Source organism: Rhinopithecus roxellana, chromosome 14, assembly GCF_007565055.1.
Source record: "Rhinopithecus roxellana isolate Shanxi Qingling chromosome 14, ASM756505v1, whole genome shotgun sequence".
Lineage (NCBI taxonomy): Eukaryota > Metazoa > Chordata > Mammalia > Primates > Cercopithecidae > Rhinopithecus > Rhinopithecus roxellana.
Genome location: NC_044562.1, coordinates 48,412,359 through 48,438,981, shown reverse-complemented (window position 1 = coordinate 48,438,981; position 26,623 = coordinate 48,412,359). Strand labels below are relative to the sequence as shown.

The 26,623-nt window shown below is 35.9% G+C and overlaps 1 long non-coding RNA gene across 1 annotated transcript; it reads right to left on the bottom strand.

Moving 5' to 3' along the window:
• Positions 1 to 1,291: 1,291 nt before the first annotated feature.
• On the bottom strand, positions 1,292 to 26,623 carry LOC115893232. The gene is made up of 4 exons (XR_004053213.1): positions 26,474 to 26,623; positions 23,969 to 24,039; positions 10,755 to 10,863; positions 1,292 to 2,138 (listed from the first exon to the last, which is right to left on the bottom strand). It is a non-coding gene; the product is annotated as an uncharacterized LOC115893232 (long non-coding RNA).

The window sequence follows — 26,623 nt, the reverse complement described above, 5'->3', positions numbered from 1 at the left end:
ATTACTAAAGTTGCTGTGAATATTCATCACACTTCTTTTTTGAAAATAAGTTTTCATTTCTTTTGAATAAAGCCAAGGAAGAGAAGGCTATATCATGGATTGTTTATTTTTTACTTAAAAAGGGGAAAACAACTCCCAGATTTTCTTCTAAAGTGGTTTTAGCATTTTATCTTCAACCATGTATGATAAGACATGTTATTCAATGTTTCTGTCAACATTTGAAGTTGACAGTCTTTTTTGCTGCAGCCATTCTGATGGATGTGTAGTAGTAATTTATTGTAGTTTTAATTTGCATTTCCCTGATGACTAATGAGGTTGATCTGTGCTGCCTAGACTTGGCTTCACATGGTTTCAGAGTCAGCTAGAGATTTTATCAGAATTTATACATAGAATTTGGAGCTCCTCATCCCTGTATTTTTTAATCTAACATTTCCATTAAAATTTCTTTCATATTTTCTCTGAGCCAGTATCAAATGTATTGGGGCATTTCTCTTGTATCTGCTATAGGCAACTATTCCATCAGTCCAACTAGTCTAGCAATCCCGTTCATTTCTGCAACTCTTTTACCTCTCAGTCAAGTAAGAAATTTTAAAGGAGGATAACTGACTCAGGTTGGGGAAATGTAGAAAACAGTATTATGTTTACAATGTACTAAATGTTTGTTGGAGAAATGAACTCCGAACATTGGTTTTGCCTAAGCTTACCACAGCTACTGAATCCTTCCACATGGGTAGGATTAGTGAAATCTTGTATTTTTAATGCTTAAATATAACTTAAACTAGTGTAAGTAAAAAATGAAAAAATATTTACTATATGTTTAGAAAATTTTTAAATGTACATGATAATTTAATATTTTAGATCAAAGGAAGTAGAAACTTTAATTTCAATTTAATTTTAAAATTCAGAATTTAATTCTGGAGAGAGAATGGGGAACAAAATGGGTGCACATAAAATAAGTACAATATGCAAAATGATTTCCATCTGCAAAAAAGAAAAGATTTGAGGAGATACAATATTTTAAATTTGTACATATATGGCAACAAGAATAAATATGTCTTACATTTTTATTCAAATTAATATTTTATGAATCTTTGTTTAGCCTATGAATCTTTGTTTAGCCTATGATTAAAATCAATTTCAAAATCATATTTCTTGTTTCCGTTTTCATATAAAATGGACTTTATATCTTATGTATTATATCTTATGTATTAATGTTGGCACAGCTAATCCAAGTTTTAGAAATAATATACATTATTTAACTTACATAACAAATAAATCTTAAACAGTGATCCTTTTACAGGTATATTGCTTTTATTATATATGTAATTATTTTATAAGTATATCATTTTGATTATATATTTTAAAATAGATTAAATGGAAACAATGCAATTATATTTTCAACTTACTCCATGAGTATTTTAATACAATGAAAATCATATTAAACTTAACACCACAGTGGAAAAAAGTCTTTCTGTTTAGCAAAACTGCATCTTCCTTATGGTTCTGACTAATTTCATAAAGCTTTTCCCATATCCTCACTTCATCTGATGATTTCATGACATGGCATTCACTGAGAATTAATTACATGTTATCTTGTGATCTCTCTTTTATTTGTAGTATTATTTCTGTTTTTCATATAGATATGTCCTGTTCCCCTAAATGAACTTAATATTCTCAGAGAGCTTATGTAGTAATTAAAGCTATTCCCACGCAGGAACACATAAGAGACATACACATGTGGTCTGTTGACTGCATATAAAAATGAAATATATCTTTGTTTAAAAACATAAGATACCTCTTCTAATATCATTTTAAGTGCTTAAATAAATTTTCAGCACTTTATTTAAATTCAGCATTGAAATTAAATAAAGTTGAATGTAAAAATGTCAGCTTTTACACTGACAACCAAAAGTTATGTTTTGTCAATGTAAAAGTTGAATTGATAGGAGGCTAAAACAAAGATTTGGTATGAAAACCAGCCAATGTCACATTAGGTATGTCACAGGGAAGACAGTCAATATGTTAGTTCTGGGAGAAAAGATTCAAGGAAGGCAAGAACTTCCATATTTTTAACCTGAGATAGATGCTAGTGCTGTTCCAAAGTATTACAGAAAGCTGAAGGCCCAGTAAATATTACCCTAAATAAGAACAGAGTATAAGGTGATTTTAAGGCTATTGCTTTTTGAATTTCTTATAACCTCAATTATTATTGTTATTATTATTATTTCAAATGGGGTCTTGCCGTGTTGCTGAGGCTGGACTAGAACTCCTGGGCTCAAGGGATCCTCCTGTCTCAGCCTCCTGGATAGCTGGGACTACAGGCACACGCCACCATGCTCAGCCTAACTAAATTTTTATTTCCTGCTTTGGTGCTTATCGCAAAAATTAATGATAATTCACAGCAAGAGGTAAATAAAATTATATATAGTCATCCACCACATAATGACGTTTTGACCAATAATAAACTACATATATGATGGCAGCCCTTTAAGATTATAATGAAGCTAAAAATCCCCTATCACCTAGTGATGTTGTAACAATCATAAGTCATATCGCAGCTCATTATTCACATGTTTTTGGTAATGTCAGTGTAAATGAACCTATTGCACTGCCAGTCAAAGTATAGTACATACAATTATGTACAGTACATAATACTTGTCACTGAAAATTAATAACTATGTTACTGGTTTCTGTATTTACTATACTATAACTTTATCATTATTTAAAAGTGTACACCTTGAACTTATAAAATAAATGCGTTAATTGCAAAACAGTCTCCGACAGTTCTTTCATGAGGTGTTCTATAAGAAGGCATTATTATACTAGGAGATGACAGCTTCATGTGAGTGATTGCCCTTAAAGACCTTTCAGTGGGACAAGATATGGAGGTGGAAGACAGTGATATTGATGATACTGATCCTGGGCAGTTCTAGGCTAACATGCATGTTTATGTCTTTGTTTTTAACATGAAAGTTTTACAAGAAAAAAATTAAAATGCTAAATATAGAAAAAAGCTTATAGTGTAAGGACATAAAGCAAATGTTTTTGCACAGCTGTACAATGTGTTTGGGTTTTAAGCTATGTTATTATAAAAAAGTCAAGAAGTTAAAAAAATTTTCAGTGATTTAAAATCTGTTTTATATGATATAAGAACAATGACTTCTGCTCTTCTTTGTTTCCCATTCAAACATAATTATATAATATATATGTGGAGAGTTATGCTTTTCCATCCACACGAAAACCTTGTTGATTCTCTAGAATATGTAAAAATAGCACATTAAATTCTGAATTATAAATTTATTTAGTGCTAAGTATATATGGCTTGCTTGTGTTTGAAAGTGCTGTGATGTTTAAATTTAGATATTATAAAATACAGATGTGTTATAAAAACCCTCACAGACTATAAGTTTTAATAAAAATATTAAATTATTTCCTCACTATTGCTCATGTCTTCTCATCCTCTCAAATTTGTGAGGGGAATCCCAGCATTATTGAAGAGCTCTGTAGTCACTCTTTATTGTAGGTCAGAAATTACAATGGTAACTGCTGCAATAAAACAGGAATGTCTAAATGCAATGGGGATAATAGGATCCTAAGCGGCATGGTGCAAGTGGTGGCATTTAATTACTAAACACAAGGCAAGCATGATTACTGTAACAGACAGGAGATGCAAAGCTGTGATCAATAGATTGACTCACAGAGAGCTATGATGTTGGCTAGTTGACCATGGCTTCCCTAGAAAAAAATATAGATGGCAGTCTCTTAAATTCTTTTTTGATCTGTATAAATGAGGAGTTCTGGATCTACAGAACAGAAATGTAACTTGTCACCAAAACGGACTCATGGCCCCTTAATTATTTCCATTATTGAGCAGTTTACATACCAAGAATCTCTTGGTTGAAAAGAAGGCTGGGTTCCCTTAAGGCTGGGTCATATTGAGGAAGGACATAAGTTTAACATATATATTTTTATTTCAAAAGCTTTTGAGGTACAAGTGGGTCTTGGTTACAGGGATGAATTGTATAGTGATGAAGTCTAAGATTTTAGTGCAGTTTTAATGTAGGTTTTTCCAAACTCCCACCCTCCCTACTTCTAAGTCTCCAATAGCCATTGTTACCACTCCACAGGCCTTTGCATACCCAAAGCTTAGCTCTCACTTATAAGTGAGAACATATAGTATTTGGTTTTCCATTCCCAAGTTACTCCACTTAGGATAATGGCCTCCAGCTGTATACAAATTGTGCAATAGATATTATTTTATTCATTTTATGGTTGAGTAGTATCCCACATTACATATATATGTAATATATATGCCATATATATATATATATCACATCTTCTTTATCCACTTATCTACTGTTGGGCACTTAGGTTGGTCCCATATGTTTGCAATTGTGAATTGGGTTGTAATAAATATATGCGTGCAGGCATCTTTCTGATATAATGATGACTTTTCCTTTGGGTAGATACCCAGTAGTAGGATTGCTGGATCGAATGGTAGATCTACTTTTATTTCTTTATAAATCTTCATACTGTTTTTCATAGAAGTTTTACTACTTTACATTCCCAGCATTGTATAAGCAGTCCCTTTTCGCCACATCCATGCCAACATCTATTTTTTTTTTTTACTTTTTAATCATGGCCATTTTGGCTGTGTTAAGGTGGTATCTCATTGTGGTTTTAAGTTGCATTGAAGAAGGACATAATTTAATGAAGAAGATGCTAGATCCCTTAAAGAAGGATGTAATTATTTTCACATAATTAAGTACCTACAAAAATAATGGTTACAGCGATTATCAAGATTACACAAAATAAAACATGATAAATTAAAAATGAAAGCAAGTCTAAAACATGTTCACAACATTTAGACCTATTAGAGGATAATAAGATCATATTTGAAATGAGGCACCTAGGTAAATCAGGACACATGGAATAATTTAATCCATTAATTACAAACGTTATCTGAATTTTCTCACTTAACTAAAACAGTATATTTTTTCTATCTTCAAAATCACAGCAAGAAACAATAGTTCTAATGGTCTTTTAAATTTGGCTAGAATTTTGAAAAATTACTGTTTTCAGTATGGAATTCCTGAGCCAAAATGAAAATATTACAAGCACCTTCTATGAGTCAGTAGTTGAAAACAAGTTCACTACTTTTTGTATAAAGAACTCAAATACATTTAGAAGAAATATTTATAAGTCAACTAAAACCCTTGACACTGTTAACCAAGAGAAGGAGACAGACACCCACTGAAACTTAGTAAATATGACATAAAATAATTACGCTAAGTAACATACAACATATTTATGTTAAGTGAAAATGGGTTAATTTATTATATTTAAAAAAACAAAATTTCAAATAGCCCACAAAACAAAACCCAACAGTTTTCTGTATGTAGGAAACACATGTAAAACAAAATGATTAAGAAGGTTTTAAAATAGAGACATAGGGAATAATATGACGAACATATGCAAATATTAATATAATAGAAGTCAGTTACTGATATCAGACAGGGGAAAATTCAGAAAGAAACGCCACAAATAAGGGAGGGAAGAATGGAGTGTTTTGTTTGTTTATAATTTTTTTTTCTGTAGAATGTCTCCAAAGGTCTTTATTATTCCCACCTTCATTACTTTTGAAACCATACTAAAGATAAAGCATTTCTCAGGCTGTTCACTAATTAGGTGAAAAAATTCAACCAAACAACACCAACAAAAAGCCATAACTTGATAAGCAGCTTCCTAAAATAACATTGTGATCCCCTGCAATGTTAATATGAACAACCAGCTGGCAGAATATGATAAGGATGCAGTAATATTTTTAATTGGTGCTTGTTCTGGATACATATTAGAATAGTTGTAATACCAACTACATGAACAATTATTCTAATGTTAACAAAAAACAAATTTCTCCTTATTCATTATAATAAGAATAAAAAGTAAAGAAATTATATAACCACAATTAGAGGCATCCTATTTAAATGAATATTTATTCTTTAAAATTGGAGAACAGTTACATTTTTTGTGGTTATTGCATTTAAAGTAACAAATGTGTTTGCTTAAAAAACAATCTTAACTCAATGCCAGTTTCAGTTTAATAAATAGAACTGATCCAAAGTTACATGCTTGAACAGTTAGCATTATATTTTCTTAGCTGTATGATTTGATGGAAAACTGATAGAAGACTTGAGTTTTAATACTAAATCTCCCACTAATCTAATTTATAATTTTAGAAGATAATTTCATTTTACTGAGCTCCTGTATTATTGTTTATAAAATTAAAATGTTCAATTAAATGATGTTCAATAGTAACTTCTGTTCTAACATTTTGAAGGGTTTTCACATTTTAGAATATTTTATTGAAATATAAATACTCATAATCAATCATCTTGTGTCACGTTCAAACTTTCCCTCCTTAAACTCATAATACACACATCACATATTTATATAAGCAAAGTATGTAAATTATACATCTATACTGAAAATAAATTTGCATAAGTTAATACTCTTACTAAATCTGAAAGACACTATTCTGTTCTTTTCTCATTTGCTTTACTTTAAAAATTATTACCCTTGGCATCAGCTTCTCTTCTGCTGAACCTGCCCATTGCTTCCTCACAACTTTCTCTGGTAAATCTCACAAACTTCTCTAGTCTTTCTTTGTCTAAAAAAAAAAAAGAAATTACACTTGACTCACTCAGTTAATATCACAAGTTACTAACAGTTTGAGATTCTCCATTTAACAAAATAACTTTATCTTCATGCAGATCTGTAATCTCTATACTATGATTAATTTGTGGATACTGGCAGGTGTTATAAGCATCTGTGCATGAAGGCTGAACAATCACAAAATCTTCTTCTGTAAAGTTTGTAACAAAGTTATTACTACAAATTTATGATTTACATACCATTAAGTAGATAAATGAATGAGAGAAATAGATCAATAGCAAGCCTTACCACATTTTTACTATTCTATAGTTCATGTTCTTAACATTGAACATGAAAACAGTAATTTAGAAGCTAAAAATGTGGGATGCTATCTAAAAGAGGGCAGTGACAATTAGAAGAATCAATGCTCAGAAATGAATGCCCTCCTTCTCCCCCCCCAAAAAAAGGAAGAAAGGAAGAAAAGAAAACTGGAGATACTCTACTGTAAACACATTGGCAATGTCCATTTAAACAGTGACCCCAAAGTAAATAAATAATGTGCTTACTCATTTGCTGAAGTGGCATTTATTGTATATCTACTAATGAGTCCTGTCTACTTAATAGTAATTAGTGGGCACTGTTCTAGTTATTGAAGAGTGCACTGAACAAGAAAGATGAAAATCTTCTTTAAAGATTTTTCATATTGTTGTGATGAGCCAGATAAAACAAGACAGAGAAGTACAACAATACACCAAATTTCACTTTCAGTTACAAGGGGGACTGAATGCCTACCGACAATTCATAAATGCAGAATTTCACCTAAATCGAGTATTTGTTAGCCAAATAAGAAAAGTCTCTAAGTTTCAAAACTATTTATCCAAATATTATATTGGCTGGATCAGTGTTTCTGGAATCCCCAAGACCACCTACACCTCTGGTGATTCCTAGGACACATGGAACTCCATAAAAAGTTATGTTCACTTCTAAGATTTATTACAGCATAAGAATACACAACAGGATCAGCAAAGGAAGGAGTCTGCAGAAATCCATACACAGTCTTAGGATGTTCTCCCCTTCCTCTTACATGACCACCTAGCATGCTCCTTTCATTGGCAGTGAAAAGTGCAGTAAAGTGTATGCAATGTGTCTGCCACAAAGCCCATTAGACACTCAGAGCCTGTATTAGTTTGCTAGGGTTGCCATAACAAACTGCTGCAGGGCGGATGGTTTACATATCAAACATTTATTTTCTCACAATTTTGGAAGCTATCAGTTTGAAATTAAGGTGTTAGTAAGTTTTCCCTATGTGTACATCTGTTTTAATCTCCCCTTGTTGTAACAACACCAGTCATATTGGATTACAGCCCACCCTTATGACCTCATTTTAACTTAATTGCCATTTAAAAGTCCCTGTCTACAAACACTGTCACATTCTGAGGTACTTGACATTACAATTCTAACATATAAAGTTTGGGAGACATAATTCATCCCATAACAGAGTCCAGGGTTTTTATGGGGGCTGATCATGTAAGCACCTGCTTCTAGCACATATAAAAATTCCAAACTCCTAGAAACAAGGCAGGCATTCAGCATAAACTGCATTGTTTTCACAAACCATGCAGGGACAATGAACTAGTGTTATCAGTTTGTGAATGGTTTGATTGCCAAATTCCCAGATGCCAGCTAAGTGTGAACCTTGCAAATAGGTTTTTCTTATTATTACTATTATTATTATTATACATTAAGCTCTGGGATACATGTGCAGAACGTGCAGATTTGTTACATAGGTATACATGTGCCATGGTGGTTTGCTGCACACATCAACCCATCATCTAGGTTTTAAGCCTTGCATGCATTAGGTATTTGTCCTAATGCCCTCCCTCCCTTTGCCCCCCACCTCTGACAAGCCCCAGTGTGTGATGTTCCCCTCCCTGTGTCCATGTGTTCTCATTGTTCAACTCCCACTTATGAGTGAGAACATGCGGTGTTTGGTTTTCTGTTACTATGTTAATTTGCTGAGACATATATACAAGTATGTTTGTTGCAGCACTATTTACAATAGCAAGGACTTGGAACCAACCCAAATTCCCATCAATGATAGACTGGATAAGGAAAATGTGGCACATATACACCATAGAATGCTATGCATCCATAGAAAAAATGATTTCATGTCCTTTGTAGGGACATGGATAAAGCAGGTAGGTTTTTCTGAAAAATAGTGGTGTCAGGTCTACTGGGTTAAATCTTTTGTGCATAGTTAAGCTGACAAGTAGAAACTTGTTTTCAATTTGTGGTACATTTTTATACCAAATATTATATATAACATATACAATGTGTGTTGTGATTTTTAAACTTTGTTTTGATTTGTGAAAGATATGAAAACTATAAAATTTTATAGTTGAGTCCATAATAAGTAACGTGGTCCATTTTACTCACTATTTTTGGTCTTTTTATACATCACCTAAACTTATATTTTTAAAAATAACAGACTAGAGCACGGTGGCTCACGCCTGTAATCCCAGTACTTTGGGAGGCCAAGGCAGGCGGATCATGAGGTCAAGAGATCAAGACCATCCTGGCTAACACGGTGAAACCTCGTCTCTACTAAAAATACAAAAATTAGCCGGGTGCAGTGGCAGGGGCCTGTAATCCCAGCTACTTGGGAGACTGAGGCAGGAGAATTGCTTGAACCCAGGAGGCAGAGGTTGCAGTGAGCCGAGATCACACCATTGCACTGCAGCCTGGGCAACAGAGCAAGACTCTGTCTCAAAACAAACAAACAAAAAAACCCTGAAAACTATGGACTTTGTTGACAAACTACAAGTTTCTTTAACAAAAAATGGAGAGTAAAAATTGGGGGAAAGGAGAGCGGAATCTCTGTTATCTCTGAAACAAAAGAAAATTATATAGAGAAAAAAATCGTTTTAGCTATTAGGTGAAACCACAATCTAAGAAGAGGGTCTATCCAGTACAGAAAGAGAACACTAATTCCAGGCACATAGCTTCTCAGACGTTCATTTCCGGGAGGATAAATTATTGTAACCGCTTTGAGGAAAGCATGGCAATACCTCTAAGGAAAAAAACCCACAGAAATGGGGGTATCTTTTAATTCAGCAATCTATCTAAAAGGATGCCTACTGTAGAATATTTGTAATGTAAAAAATTGAACATTCATAAATAGAAGACTAGCTGAATAAATTATGGTAATTACAGCATTAAATAGCACATCTATATGGTTAAAAACTAAATTAAATCTAGTGTGCTTATGTGGAATGATCTTCAAAATATATTGCTCAGTTAAAAATGTATTAAGTGGAACTCTGAACACTTAATATTTTGTAAGATATTTTTGCGTGTGTATAATAATACACAAACTACTGCTGTTTGCTTCTGGGTTGAGAGTATCAGAATCTAGATTTAAAGAGTGAGTTATTTTCCTTTTTACTGTGTAGATTTTTTCCCACATGCGTATTATTTTACCAATATAGAATGTGCCTTTTGTGCCCGTAAGGGCTACCAAAATGATTAAACCAACTGCTAGAAGGATGAAGTTTAAGAAAAACTATCATATAAATCAATACGTCTTGGAATTTAAAATAACAGAAAGGATCAGATTGATAATTCAGACTCACGGACTCAGAGATCTTATCCAGTATCAAGTTTTTCTAACAATTTCAAGGTCACGTGGAATCACGAGGCACAGGTAAGGAAAGGTGAGGTCAGAATGTCTGTGTTTATTTCAGTTGACTGAGTTCTATCACAGAATATCAAAGACATTTCTGGCCCAAGTGAACAGATGAGTTTTCTATGAGGTATGCAGGCACCTCACTTTCATGAAAGGAGACAGGTTATAAAACATTTATATTTTCTACAGAAAATATAAATACATATATTATAAAATATTTTCCAAGGAGTCATTTATGCATAAGTCCATATACTTCTGTTTGCTTACTATAAATAATTCTAGACAATTAAGAACATTCTACTAAAAGCTTCTCATAGCAAAAGACTCTTTTGTTAACAGAAGACCTTTATTGTTATTGTTGTTGTTTTACTGGGAGATTTATCATTAGTATGTTTATAAGAGGATTAGTTCAAGTCACTTGCTTTCTTTATATTCCAGGAGCACCTCAGGGAAGGGAGAGAATGTACTGCAGAAATGCAACTTAACTTTTTCATTTCCAGATGGCATGGATGAGTTTCACAGACATGCTGATCAAATATAATTACAAGATATAATCAAATATATTTACACTAGAATTTACACTAGAATAAGAAATTAGTAATTAGTATTTCATGCACAATGTTGTTAATTTATGTTATTCTTTGCTCATCACAGAAGATTGCTAAAATAGATGAAAATAATGATAAATTTTGATAATAAATTGGCAAATGGAATCAGTGGATTATTGAAGTGCATAAAATAGTTTAATGATTGTATTTTTAACATGTGATATAGAATCAAGAAAAGAAATTGTTATCTCAATCCTTTATAACTTGCCCCTCATGCCTCTGCCAGGCTTTATCAGGGTCATGGTGCAGAATGTGGATGATGAAGCTCTGCCCATGTGGTGGTTTTAATGTTGGTTTTCCATTCTTTTTTTCTAATTATATACTGATGAAATCCAACATGAGAAGCAAATATATACATAGTTTTCAAGATTTAAGGTGTAAGAAATAATTTTACTTTAAAAAATGATGAGGAGAAAGGAGAACTGTTTGTTGGTTAAGAATGATCCCTTGTAACACAGCCCATTTCAAAGTTTTATGATGACAGGCGCATTATTTAGTTTCTTCCAATCTAAAGTTCCTCTTTGAAAAATAGAGATTGTGGGGGGCGGTGCAAGATGGCCGAATTGGAACAGCTCCAGTCTCCAGCTCCCAGCGCCAGCAACACAGAAGACAGGTGATTTCTGCATTTTCAACGGAGGTACTGGGGTCATCTCACTAGGGAGTGCTGGACAATCGGTTCTGGTCAGCTGCTGCAGCCCGACCAGCCAGAGCTGAAGCATGGCGAGGCATCGCCTCACCTGGGAAGTGCAAGGGGGAAGGGAATCCCTTTTCCTAGCCAGGGGAACTGAGACACACAACACCTGGAAAATTGGGTAACTCCCACTCCAATACAGCGCTGTACCAAGGGTCTTAGCAAACGGGCAAACCAGGAGATTATATCCCACACCTGGCCGGGAGGGTCCCACGTCCACCCACGGAGCCTCCCTCATTGCTAGCACAGCAGTCTGCGATCTAATGCAAGGCAGCAGCGAGGCTGGGGGAGGGGCGCCCGCCATTGCTGAGGCTTAAGTAGGTAAACAAAGCCGCTGGGAAGCTCGAACTGGGTGGAGCCCACAGCAGCTCAAGGGGCCCTGCCTGTCTTTGTAGACTCCACCCCTGGGGACAGGGCACAGCTAATCAACAACAACAACAAAGCAGCAGAAACCTCTGCAGATGCAAATGACTCTGTCTGACAGCTTTGAAGAGAGCAGTGGATCTCCCAACACGGAGGTTGAGATCTGAAAACGGACAGACAGTCTGCTCAAGTGGGTCCCTGACCCCTGAGTAGCCTAACTGGGAGACATCCCCCACTAGGGGCAGACCAACACCCCACACCTCACACGGTAGAGTACACCCCTGAAAGGAAGCTTCCAAAGCAAGAATCAGAAAGGTACACTCGCTGTTCAGCAATATTCTATCTTCTGCAGCCTCTGCTGCTGATACCCAGGCAAACAGGGTCTGGAATGGACCTCAAGCAATCTCCAACAGACCTACTGCTGAGGGTCCTGACTGTTAGAAGGAAAACTATCAAACAGGAAGGACACCCACAGCAAAACCCCATCAGTACGTCACCATCATCAAAGACTAGAGGCAGATAAAACCACAAAGATGGGGAAAAAACAGGGCAGAAAAGCTGGAAATTCGAAAAATAAGAGTGCATCTCCCCCTGCAAAGGAACACAGCTCATCGCCAGCAATGGATCAAAGCTGGACGGAGAAGGACTTTGACGAGATGAGAGAAGAAGGCTTCAGTCCATCAAACTTCTCAGAGCTAAAGGAGGAATTACGTACCCAGCGCAAAGAAACTAAAAATCTTGAAAAAAGAGTGGAAGAATTGATAACTAGAATAATTAATGCAGAGAAGGCCATAAACAAACTGACAGAGATGAAAACCATGACACGAGAAATACGTGACAAATGCACAAGCTTCAGTAACTGACTCGATCAACTGAAAGAAAGAGTATCAGCGATTGAGGATCAAATGAATGAAATGAAGCGAGAAGAGAAATCTAAAGAAAAAAGAAGAAAAAGAAATGAACAAAGCCTGCAGGAAGTATGGGATTATGTAAAAAGACCAAATCTACGTCTGATTGGGGTGCCTGAAAGTGAGGGGGAAAATGGAAACAAGTTGGAAAACATACTTTAGGATATCATCCAGGAGAACTTCCCCAACCTAGTAGGGCAGGCCAACATTCAAATTCAGGAAATACAGAGAACACCACAAAGATACTCCTCCAGAAGAGCAACTCCAAGACACATAATTGCCAGATTCACCAAAGTTGAAATGAAGGAAAAAATCTTAAGGGCAGCCAGAGAGAAAGTCGGGTTACCCACAAAGGGAAGCCCATCAGACTAACAGCAGATCTCTCGGCAGAAACTCTCCAAACCAGAAGAGAGTGGGGGCCGATATTCAACATTCTTAAGAAAATAATTTTAAACCCAGAATTTCATATCCAGCCAAACTAAGTTTCATAAGTGAAGGAGAAATAAAATCCTTTACAGATAAGCAAATGCTTAGAGATTTTGTTACCACCAGGCCTGTCTTACAAGAGACCCTGAAGGAAGCCCTAAACATGGAAAGGAACAACCGGTACCAGCCATTGCAAAAACATGCCAAAATGTAAAGACAATCGAGGCTAGGAAGAAACTGCATCAAATAACGAGCAAAATAACCAGTTAATATCGTAATGGCAGGATCAAGTTCACACATAACAATATTAACCTTAAATGTAAATGGACTAAATGGTACAATTAAAAGACACAGACTGGCAAACTGGATAAAGAGTCAGGACCCATCAGTTTGTTGTATTCAGGAGACCCATCTCACATGCAGAGACACACATAGGCTCAAAATAAAGGGATGGAGGAAGATCTACCAAGCAAATGGAGAACAAAAAAAAGCAGGGGTTGCCATCCTAGTCTCTGATAAAACAGACTTTAAACCATCAAAGATCAAAAGAGACAAAGAAGGCCATTACATAATGGTAAAGGGATCAATTCAACAGGAAGAACTAACTATCCTAAATATATATGCACCCAATAGAGGAGCACCCAGATTCATAAAGCAAGTCCTTAGAGACTTACAAAGAGACTTAGACTCCCATACAATAATAATGGGAGACTTCAACACCCCACTGTCAACATTAGACAGATCAACGAGACAGAAAGTTAACAAGGATATCCAGGAACTGAACTCATCTCTGCAGCAAGCAGACCTAATAGACATCTACAGAACTCTCCACCCCAAATCAACAGAATATACATTCTTCTCAGCACTACATCACACTTATTCCAAAATTGACCACATAATTGGAAGTAAAGCACTCCTCAGCAAATATACAAGAATGGAAATTAAAACAAACTGTCTCTCAGACCATAGTGCAATCAAACAAGAACTCAGGACTAGAAAACTCAATCAAAACCGCTCAACTACATGGAAACTGAATAACCTGCTCCTGAATGACTACTGGGTACATAACAAAATGAAGGCAGAATTAAAGATGTTCTTTGAATCCAATGAGAACAAAGATACAACATACCAGAATCTGTGGGACACATTTAAAGCAGTGTGTAGAGGGAAATTTATAGCACTAAATGCCCACAAGAGAAAGCTGGAAAGATCTAAAATTGACACTCTAACATCACAATTAAAAGAACTAGAGAAGCAAGAGCAAACACATTCAAAAGCTAGCAGAAGGCAAGAAATAACTAAGATCAGAGCAGAACTGAAGGAGATAGAGACACAAAAAACCCTCCAAAAAATCAATGAATCCAGGAGTTGGTTTTTTGAAAAGATCAACAAAATTGATAGACCACTAGCAAGACTAATAAAGAAGAAAAGAGAGAAGAATCAAATAGATGCAATACAAAATGATAAAGGGGATATCACCACCGACGCCACAGAAATATAAACTACCATCAGAGAGTACTATAAACACCTCTATGCAAATAAACTAGAAAATCTAGAAGAAATGGATAATTTCCTGGACACTTACATTCTCCCAAGACTAAACCAGGAAGAAGCTGAATCCCTGAATAGACCAATAGCAGGCTCTGAAATGGAGGGAATAATCAATAGCCTACCAACCAAAAAAAGTCCAGGACCAGATGGATTCACAGCTGAATTCTACCAGAGGTACAAGGAGGAGCTGGTACCATTCCTTCTGAAACTATTCCAATCAATAGAAAAAGAGGGAATCCTCCCTAACTCATTTAATGAGGCCAACATCATCTTGATACCAAAGCCTGGCAGAGACACAACAAAAAAAAGAGAATTTTAGACCAATATCCCTGATGAACATCAATGCAAAAATCCTCAATAAAATACTGGCAAACCGGATCCAGCAGCATATCAAAAAGCTTTCCACCATGATCAAATGGGCTTCATCCCTGCGATGCAAGGCTGGTTCAGCATACGCAAATCGATAAACGTAATCCAGCATATAAACAGAACCAAAGACAAAAACCACATGATTATCTCAATAGATGCAGAAAAGGCCTTTGACAAAATTCATCAGCCCTTCCTGCTAAAAACGCTCAATAAATTCGGTATTGATGGAACATATCTCAAAATAATAAGAGCTATTTATGAGAAACCCACAGCCAATATCATACTGAATGGGCAAAAACTGGAAAAATTCCCTTTGAAAACTGGCACAAGACAGGGATGCCCTCTCTCACCACTCCTATTCAACATAGTGTTGGAAGTTCTGGCTAGGGCAATCAGGCAAGAGAAAGAAATCAAGGGTATTCAGTTAGGAAAAGAAGAAGTCAAATTGTCCCTGTTTGCAGATGACATGATTGTATATTTAGAAAACCCCATCGTCTCAGCCCAAAATCTCCTTAAGCTGATAAGCAACTTCAGCAAAGTCTCAGGATACAAAATTAATGTGCAAAAATCACAAGCATTCTTATACACCAGTAACAGACAAACAGAAAGCCAAATCATGAATGAACTTCCATTCACAATGGCTTCAAAGAGAATAACATACCTAGGAATCCAACTTACAAGGGATATCAAGGACCTCTTCAAGGAGAACTACAAACCACTTCTCAGTGAAATCAAAGAGGACACAAACAAATGGAAGAACATACCATGCTCATGGATAGGAAGAATCAATATTGTGAAAATGGCCATACTGCCCAAGGTCATTTATAGATTCAATGCCATCCCCATCAAGCTACCAATGACTTTCTTCACAGAATTGGAAAAAACTGCTTTAAAGTTCATATGGAACCAAAAAAGAGCCCGCATTGCCAAGACAATTCTAAGTCAGAAGAACAAAGCTGGAGGCATCACACTACCTGACTTCAAACTATACTACAAGGCTACAGTCACCAAAACAGCATGGTACTGGTACCAAAACAGAGATATAGACCAATGGAACAGAACAGAGTCCTCAGAAATAATACCACACATCTACAGCCATCTGATCTTTGACAAACCTGAGAGAAACAAGAAATGGGGAAAGGATTCCCTATTTAATAAATGGTGCTGGGAAAATTGGCTAGCCATAAGTAGAAAGCTGAAACTGGATCCTTTCCTTACTCCTTATACGAAAATTAATTCAAGATGGATTAGAGACTTAAATGTTAGACCTAATACCATAAAAACCCTAGAAGAAAACCTAGGTAATACCATTCAGGACATAGGCATGGGCAAGGACTTCATGTCTAAAACACCAAAAGCAATGGCAACAAAAGCCAAAATTGACAAATGGGATCAATTAAACTAAACAGCTTCTGCACAGCAAAAGAAACTACCATCAGAGTGAACAGGCAACCTACAGAATGGGAGAAAATTTTTGCAATCTACTCATCTGACAAAGGGCTAATATCCAGAACCTACAAAGAACTCAAACAAATTTACAAGAAAAAAACAAACAACCCCATCAAAAAGTGGGCAAAGGATATGAACAGACATTTCTCAAAAGAAGACATTCATACAGCCAACAGACACATGAAAAAATGCTCATCATCACTGGCCATCAGACAAATGCAAATCAAAACCACAATGAAATACCATCTCACACCAGTTAGAATGGCAATCATTGAAAAGTCAGGAAACAACAGGTGCTGGAGAGGATGTGGAGAAATAGGAACACTTTTACACTGTTGCTGGGATTGTAAACTAGTTCAACCATTATGGAAAGCAGTATGGCAATTCCTCAAGGATCTAGAACTAGAAGTACCATATGACCCAGCCATCCCATTACTGGGTATATACCCAAAGGATTATAAATCATGCTGCTATAAAGACACATGCACACGTATTTTTATTGCAGCACTATTCACAATAACAAAGACTTGGAATCAACCCAAATGTCCATCAGTGACAGACTGGATTAAGAAAATGTGGCACATATACACCATGGAATACTATGCAGCCATAAAAAAGGATGAGTTTGTGTCCTTTGTAGGGACATGGATGCAGCTGGAAACCATCATTCTCAGCAAAGTGTTGCAAGAACATAAAACCAAACACCGCATGTTCTCACTCATAGTTGGGAACTGAACAATGAGATCACTTGGACTTGGGAAGGGGAACATCACACACCGGGGCCTATCATGGGGAAGGGGGAGCGGGGAGGGAATGCATTGGGAGTTATTCCTGATGTAAATGACGAGTTGATGGGTGCTGACGAGTTGATGGGTGCAGCACACCAACATGGCACAGGTATACATATGTAACAAACCTGCACGTTATGCACGTGTACCCTAGAACTTAAAGTATAATAATAGTAAAGAAATTAGAGATGGGTGAGCAAAAAAAAAAAAAAAAATTGAATGTATTTTTAGATAAAATTTAAAATCCGTATAAATATTATTAAATATTTCTATGGATAAACAAAGAAACAAAAAAAAAGAAAAATAGAGATTGTAATAAATGTCTCACAGTGTTAATGAAAGGATCACATACTTTGTCAGCTGACTACAGCAATGAATAATAAATTGTAAAGATAGTTATCCACTTCTATAAAATGAATTGTTCTAAAACCTAACCACTCAAAACAGCAAACATTTAGTATCCCACAGTTTTTGCATCTCAGGAGCCTGAGCATAGCCTAGCTGTGTGCATCTGGCTCAAAATGTCTTACAAGGCTGTGAACAAACTGTTGGCCAGGGCTGAGGTCTCATCTGGAGGCTGAACTACAAGAGGATTGGATTCCCACTCCCATCACCTGAATGTAGGCAGAATTCACTTCCTCAAAGGCTGCTGGACAAAGGGCTCATGTTCATCCATGATTGTAGGCTAGAGGCCTTTCCCAGTTCCTTGCCATATGGTCTCCTCCTTAGCTTATAACCTAGCAGCTGGCTTGATTTATAGTAAGTAAACGAGGGAGTAGAATAAGGTGGGCAAGATGAAAGCAACATTTTGAAAGTCATCACCTTTTCAAACATTTCGAAAGTCACCACCATATTATATTTGTTAGAAGCTAGTCACTAGGTCCAGTTCACTTTTAAGTGTTCAAGGTTACATAAGCGTATAAATATCAAAAGGCAGGGATAATTTGGAACCATTATAAAGGCTTCCTAACTACAGTAGACTTATTGAGGAATAAATGGGAGATATTATTATTTGTATTAACATAGTTTTACTGGAAATTGATTATATAACAGTAAATTGCTTACTCTTCACTTATATATAAAGTTAATAAGCAGAAAGACTTTTGTTTTATAATATTTTTGGAAATATGACAAATTTTAAAAACAAATGCAGCCATTTGATTAATAAAACAAAAATACTCATTTTGCTGGATAATATTTTCTAGCTATTTTTCAAACTTTTTTCCCCCAAACACCTAACATATATAACAGTGACTGAGATTGTAAGAGCAATTTATTCCAATAATTATAAAGAAAAAAAGCTATATAAAACAGAAAGTCCAGCTCCTCAATGGTTTTCTGTGATTTTAAGCTAGATAACATAACATGGTACAATGATCAGGACTACACAGCGATGGGGCAGATTGATCACTATAAATCATTGTCCCTATTGATGCTACCCAGTCAATGATATCACAAGATTTGATAATTTTATAGATGAGGAAACAAGTCAAGAGTTGAAATAAATAAGGTTTAAACACAGGCAATCTTACACCTGAGTCTGTGCTATTAAAATTGCACTATATTTTCTTAACGTCTCTTACCACCAAGAAATTTTCTCCATTTATGATGTGGTATATGTCTCACTACCTTACATTTTAAGCTTGAACTGAAAATGTATTTAGCATTACTTTTTATTTTATATTTCACGTGTGTGTGTGTGTGCGCACACACACACATAGAGAGACAGAAGAGACAGAGAGAAGAGATGAATAACTTTTCCAACCAATATTTAATTTTGGCCTTTTATTTAAGGTGTGAACTACTTAACAGGACATAAATCTGTGTTCAGTATCAGTTTTTCAACACCACTAAGATAAATATATTACAAAGCAATGCAGAGTACAATGCAATGTATTTTAAAGAGTGAGATGCTGGCAAAGATATATACCTCATATTATCAAAAGGTACTGTGTGGTTCCTAACTATATTTTTAATATAAGTTTTCATTTTCTCTTTCTTAACAATGATACTTATTTGAAAACTACATAAAACATCATCAAAGGAGTTATTTTCCAAAAATACAAAAAAATAAGTACTCTTAATGAATCAATTAAACGAGGCTTGGTGGTTTCGTTCCATCTGCTCTTCTGCAGATTCTGGAATCCTTTAGAAACTCACATACATCATGAAGATTCTGAAATCTATATTTTTGTTATTACTAGACAGACTCTTGAGTCCTCTGTCAAATTGATATCCTTAACAAAGTCTTTAATGACATGCCAATATACCAATCTTACCTCATCAGCAAGATGTTCTCTCACCCTTTGTCCTTAGTTAAATGGGTCCTCATAAAATTCATGTACACTCAGAACCTCAAAATGTGAAGTTATTTGGAAATAGAATATTTAGATATGTACTCTGGCCAAAATAAGGCCATACTGGATTAATATGGGCTCTAATCCTATGATTGGTATCCCTGTAAGAGAAGATAAATGTGGACACATGGACACACACAGACAGAAGCAGGCATGTGAAGACAGAAGCAGAGATTGGAGTGATATAAGAAATGTCAAGGATTGCCAGCAATCACCAAAAGCAGGGAAGAAATAAGAAAAGATTCTTCAAGAGAGCCTTCAGAGAGACCATGGCCTTGTCAACACCTGGATTTTTGGACTTCTAATCTCCAGAACTGTGAGGGAATAAATTTCAGTTATTATCAGATACCCAGCTTGTGGTACTTTGTTACAGGAACTCTAAGAAACTAATACACTCTTCTAATGTGGTGTTTACATTTCTGTGATGGAATTTATATTACTATGTCCTTTACTGTATCTGCATATACCAACTTTATAGCATTGAACCTTAATCTAGTTAATGTTCAGCCTTAATTACTATAGATTTATATATCTATTCTTCTTTGCCTATTTATTTTTCAGGCTTTTTTTTTTTTTTGGAGTTTACATTGTAATCATTACTGTACATTTCTGGAAAAAATTCTTTAAAACCTTTGAAACTTTCTGTCATTTTAGAATGTTAATGTCAATTCCTCAAGTTTCTTAGTTTCCATTTATTCTGTTACAAGTAATTCTATTACATTACAATATACTAGCTACTTTTACTAGCAATTTTAGATATGCTTTATGTGCAGACTGCCTTTTTAACTGTTAAATGAATTATGATCACTGCAAGGTAATATCAAAAACATTTTATTATGTCTACTTTCTGATGAATGTATTAATATTAATTATTTTAAACTGTCAAGCTAAATTATTGAACCTGGACAATATAAGATAAAGTAGACAAGTAATTTTAAACAAAAGTTTACTTTTTATTTTTAATTTAAAAATACCTTGCTTAGAAAAAAGAGATAAGGTTATTGTGAGATATCAGTCAACCAAATATTAATTAAAAGGTGGCATTATTAAGAATATATGTCAAATATTAGATGAAAGCAAAAATAATCAAATGGACCCTTAAGCAGTCAAGAAATTAAGAAAGTATATATAACTACATATAGTATACATAACTACATATAAATTAAAATAAATGGAAAAGTTTGTGGCTAGATTGAATCAACAGAAGAGTTCATTAATTAAATATTGTGTTTTAAAGAGTATAACTTAAATTGGAATGCTTTTTCTAAATTAAAACGATCATTCCTATTTTTGGGATTCAGAAATTAGCTCAGGTTAATGAAATAGACCAAAAAATGGGAATCTTTGAGGTTTAATTCTACATATCATTGTGGCTGAGATCCAGCACCCAGATATTTGGTCTAACATTTGGAATATTTCTATGAAGGTGTTTTCTGGATGAGACTAACATTTAAAACAGTGGACACTGAGTCAAGTAGATTGCCCTCCACAATATGAGTGGGTCTCATCCAATCAGTTGCAGGGCTTAACATAACAAGTACTAATTTCCCCCAACCAAGAAGAAATTCTGCCAACAGACTGCCTTTGGGTTCAAACAGCAATTCTTTCTCAGCTTGCTGGGCTACTGGCATATGTAGACAGCTCTCAGTATATATAGAAAGGAATATACACACACAGAGACACATAAACACATATCCCCTGTTGGTTCTGTTTTTCTTGAAAATCCTGACCAACAGAGGATCCTAAAGATCTTGTATTTTATTTCTCAGTTAGACATAAAGAGGTGGTAAAACCCAAACATTTAAATATTCTGCTTATATAGTTACATTAAGAAATGATAAATAAAAATGAGGAAAACCTGGGAGTATAGTGACTATACTATATAATCTTATACTATATAAACTTATACTATAATCTTATACTATATAAACTTATACTATATATAAGCTAGGACTTTGGGTTGAAAGTAATAGAAAACCAGCCTGGCTAACCTAGAGAGAAAATATTTGAGAAAGCTCAGAGAATATATAAGAAGGTCTGAAATAATCCAAGTTGAGGAAAATGGAAACACAAAGTCACAGATGTAGTTGGATTAAAATGTTGTTGCTTGTGCTGTAACCAGACATTAACCCTGACTTCATGGTCCTTAGCTGTACAAGAGTCTTTGAATTAATTCCTTTTCAGACAAAGTCACATGCCCTTGACCCTCCTCCAAGACATGCCAAATGAAAATATGTGCCCCTTCTTAATTTCAGTAAAAAGTGGATTGAACATCTACCAACATTCATACATGCAGGATTTCTCCAAATAAAATAATTATTAGCTAAAGAATTAAAAACTCTACACTGATTATCACAAGCAAAATTGAGTTGTATTTCCTCTCAAGACAGAGTACCACGGAGAAGAGCCCTGAAACATCTAAAAAACAAACAAAATATATGAAGCAAGAATTTTCAAGACACTAGATCAGGGAATGGTCAATGATCTCTGAAAAATAATAAACAAAAGAGGCAAGGCATATTGATAAAACTTGAGAGAACTTTCAAACCACAGCATAGGGAAGGAGAATCCAGGTGGAGCCCATCTGACTCCCTGAGTTCAGGAGACAGAACCCAGAGCCCAGGAAGGCAGATATAGTTAGAGTATGCAAAAGCAAAGTAGAGAGAGGACAGCTGCATGGAACAAGAACTTTCAAGATGTGCAGAGAATTGTCGTTGAGTATTTCCTGCCTATTTGTCAGAACACTGTGAGAAAACTACCATATGCCATGGAAAATAATCACTCAAAAGAGATAGTACTGGGCTTTCACAAACAGCTGTAAACATTATCTGTTCCCACCAGCTAGGCTGGAAAAGCTTCTGATGGGATGAGTCATTGGGTGGAGTGTGGAGAATAAAGCAATAATTAATCCTAAACTGGGTTCTCTTCTGGTCTTCCTTAACAGATCTCAAAAGTAAGACCCGAAAGGAGAAAATTTTCTCCTATAACTTTGAAGGAGGCTGATTCCAGCTATTAGTCTTCAAGTCTGTCAGCTGAAGTTCCAAATATCATAGAACAGAAAGCAGCTGTCTCCTCTGTGCCTCATCTGAATCTCCAAACCCAAAGAGAAACCACTAGACACAATAAGTAATTAATGTTGCTTTAAGCCTAAGGTTTTGGAGAAATTGGCTTTTCATATATAGATTATTAACCCAATTTATTTTTCAGTTCATAGGTCTTTGAATTCGTACAGGCAGTATTCAAATAGCTGTTCATGGACATAATTGTAGATTACAAAACACTAAATTTTTAAGCCTAATCACATTACTGAATGAGACTCTTGGTAGTCTTAGGAGAGGTAAGTATATTTTGAATATAGAAGGAATGTGAATCATTCGATCAGAGAGTGATCTTTGGTAGATTTCTGAGGCAATGAGCCCTATGAATGGGAGCCTTAGTGTATCCATATCTTTATGTAGCTAGTTTCCTTCTATGTCAGACAATAACAAACGTGATGTGAGTAAATACTTCAGAAGCACATAAGCACATTAATGTTTAGTCAGTCTTGATGCTGGAAGTCTTGAAACTAAAATGTAAAACCATATTGCCTAACCTCCTGGAGAATGAAAAGAATACATGTAGACAGTGATCCAGCCATCTCAATCATTCCAGCCTGTTTGTTTTTGTCTGAGAGCCCAGACATGTGAGTGAAGCCATCCTAGATGATCCAGCCCTAGCTAAGCAAATGCAAACCCAAACAACACCAGCAAACCCAGACAACACCAGCAAACCCAGACAACACCAGCAAACCCAGAGAACTGTGAGAAGTAATAAATCATTGTTTAAAGTCACTAAATTTTGGAAACGGTTTGTTATGTAGAAAAGGACAATAAAGTCTCCGAAAAGACCCCAATGTTCACAAAACCTCAGTTTTATGAACTGAGTTCATAATGAACAATGTTCATAATACTCATCTAACTTTTCCAAGAATACAACAAATTCTCCTTTACATATAAATGTCATAGATATTTTATCTACACTGTAGACTTCTTCTTTTCCATTTGCTTTCCTTATAAATAGAACTCACCTATTTGATGTGGATTTTTCTTTCATTTTTTTGAGAATTTACTTTTTCTGGCTTACCTATTTCCTCTGGAAATTCAAGCTTGTCATCTGCCACCGTCAGCTTCTCACAGCAATGATTCCCGCCAACTCTGTTCCTTTAAAAGTAGGTGAGATGAGGAAGAGCTCAAAGTTTTGAAAGTTTTCTTCTTAAATTTTTCTCAAATCCATTCTCTGCATGTCTACAAATCATGAAGTCTCCCAGATCTTTATTCTCATCCCCATAAATCCACCTTCAAAATTGCTGCCAGGGTGTTCTTCTAGAACAATAATTAGCTTAAAAGTTTTCAGTGGGTTCTCATTCATGTCTGACCTAGGTCAGGAAACAAAATTTCACTTAGTGCTCACTAAGTGCTTGCTCAGCACTATGCTAGGTGCTGTGCATACAAGTCGAATAAGTCAACCCCTGCCCTAAAGGAATTTATATTCTAGTAAAGGTAGACTGACAGGTAAACAGATATTCTTGCTGTAATGTGAAAATGTTAAGGTGGAAGAAAGCACAGAGGGAGAGAATTTGTCAAAAGCTTAGAAAGTCAGAAAAACTTCCTGGAGGTGTAACACTTGAGTTGTTTTAAAGGCTGATTGAAATTAGCCAAGCAGTGAATTAAAAGGGGCTGTCAGACAGAGGGGACAGCATAAACAAAGATGTAGAATCATGCATGAATAAGCAGGCCCCATGTAGAGAACTAACCACAAACAGTTTGGTGTCTTTTGAGGTTCAATTCTGAGAGGTGGTATAGGGGAGTCATGTCTCAGAAATGGACAAAAACAGGGCTGTGCAAGGTAGTATAATAGTACCCCAAAGATGTCTATGTCCTCATTTCCAAGACTGAGTATGTGACTATTTCATAGCAAGGAGGAATTAAGATTGCTAATGGAATTAAGGTTGCTGATCAGCTGATATTAAGATAGATAAATTAGCATGGATAACCTAGATGGACCCTATGTAATCACAAAGATTCTTTAATTGTAGAAGAGAAGGAGGTAGAGGTCTGAGTCAGAGAGAGATTTGAAGATGCTACATTGCCAGATTTAACCTGTGAGGAAGAGGCAGCTTCTAGAAGCTGGAAAGGTCAAGAACATAGGCTGTGATCTAGAGCTTCCAGAAAAAACACAGCACTTCCAATACACTGGTTTCAGCCCAGTGAGATTCGCTTTGGACTACTAACCTCCATCACTGTAAGATAATATATTTGTGGTAATTAAATCCACTAAGTTTGTGGTGATTTGCTAGCAATAAGAAACTGATACAGACACCAAGTAACAGAGGCTATTACACTCTTTGCGCTGAGGGCAGTTGGGAGTTTAAAGTGAGGAAGAGAAACGGTCAGTTTGCCATCAAAAATCAAATTGATACAAGATGGATTTTTGGGATAGAGGGTGGCAGGGAGATGTTACAAGGCTGTGGCAATGGTGCAAATAAACAAACAAAGAATGATTAGTGGCTTAACCAGGAGAGTAAAGTAGTAGTAGATAGAATGAGGCAAATTAATTTTAGTGATAAAATTAGTGGGACTTAGGGACCAACTAACATGGTAGATAAGGGGAAAAAGAAGTATATAGAAGCATTCCTTAGTTTCTGGCTTGGGTAGACTTTGGTATTGTCACTGAGATGGGAAATGCAGGAAGAAGCCTTTACTTTTTTTCCTGTTTTGGTGAAGGGTGTGTGTGTGTTGAGATTTGAGTAGATTGAATTTAAGATGACTGTGGGATATCCATATGGAAGGTGGCAATAGACTATATCCCAAGCTTAGATTTCAAATTTAAGAGTCCTAAGCAGATGTGTGAAATTACAACAAAGAGAGCAGAGTGCACTGATTAAGAAAACGGTCTCAGGAGCCACCATTTAAAAGCAATTGTCAGTCTTCCTCAATCTTTGAAAAATAAAGGGTAATTATTGATAAGGCTATTACAATAAATAAATGTTTAAAAGGGTGTTTAGCACAGTATATGTAAGTTAGTAGATTCTCAAGAAATGGTAACTGTTATTACTAGTCGGGCCAGAAATAAAAGAGAACAGCAGTAGACCAAAGAAAGTATGAAGCTAAGTCTAAACAACAGGTGGGTTAGACACATACTGTCTCTGCCCTCAGAATACTCCCAGTCTAGTTAGCTTCTCACAGGCAGGGGCCATATTTTACTCACGACTGTGTCCTACCCAGTGCTTAGCTCAATGACTGGCCCAGAAGGGTCAAGCACTTTATAAATTTTGGCTGGATGGTTGAGGAGAAAGAGTTAAATAGGATCAAGCAGCAGGAGCAGAGAGGAGGCAGTGGGAGAGTGGTAAAGAGCGCTAGAAAGGAGAAGGAAACCTAGGGGTTAGAGGAGGCAGGAGGAAGGCAATGAACCCCTGAAGCCAAGGCGTCTGCCTTGTGGACCTGGTGTGGGAAGAAGTTGTGGGAGCCTGGGGTTGGGGTGTGGCCCATATGCGAGAAGATGTAGAAAGGGCAAAAACAATCACTCGGGAATTTTTATTGAACGGAACAGGGCTCCTCGGAGGCCGGAGGAAATTAACCAGTTACCCACCAACAAAGCTTATACTTTTTCGTTAGGATTGGCTAAGGGGTGATGGTTTCAGAGAAAGATGAAGTTTCAACTGTGCTCCTCTCAGATCAGGCCTCTAGGACGCACTTTCCCAGCTCAGAGGGCGCTCTAGGCACTAGCGCGAGCCGCCCC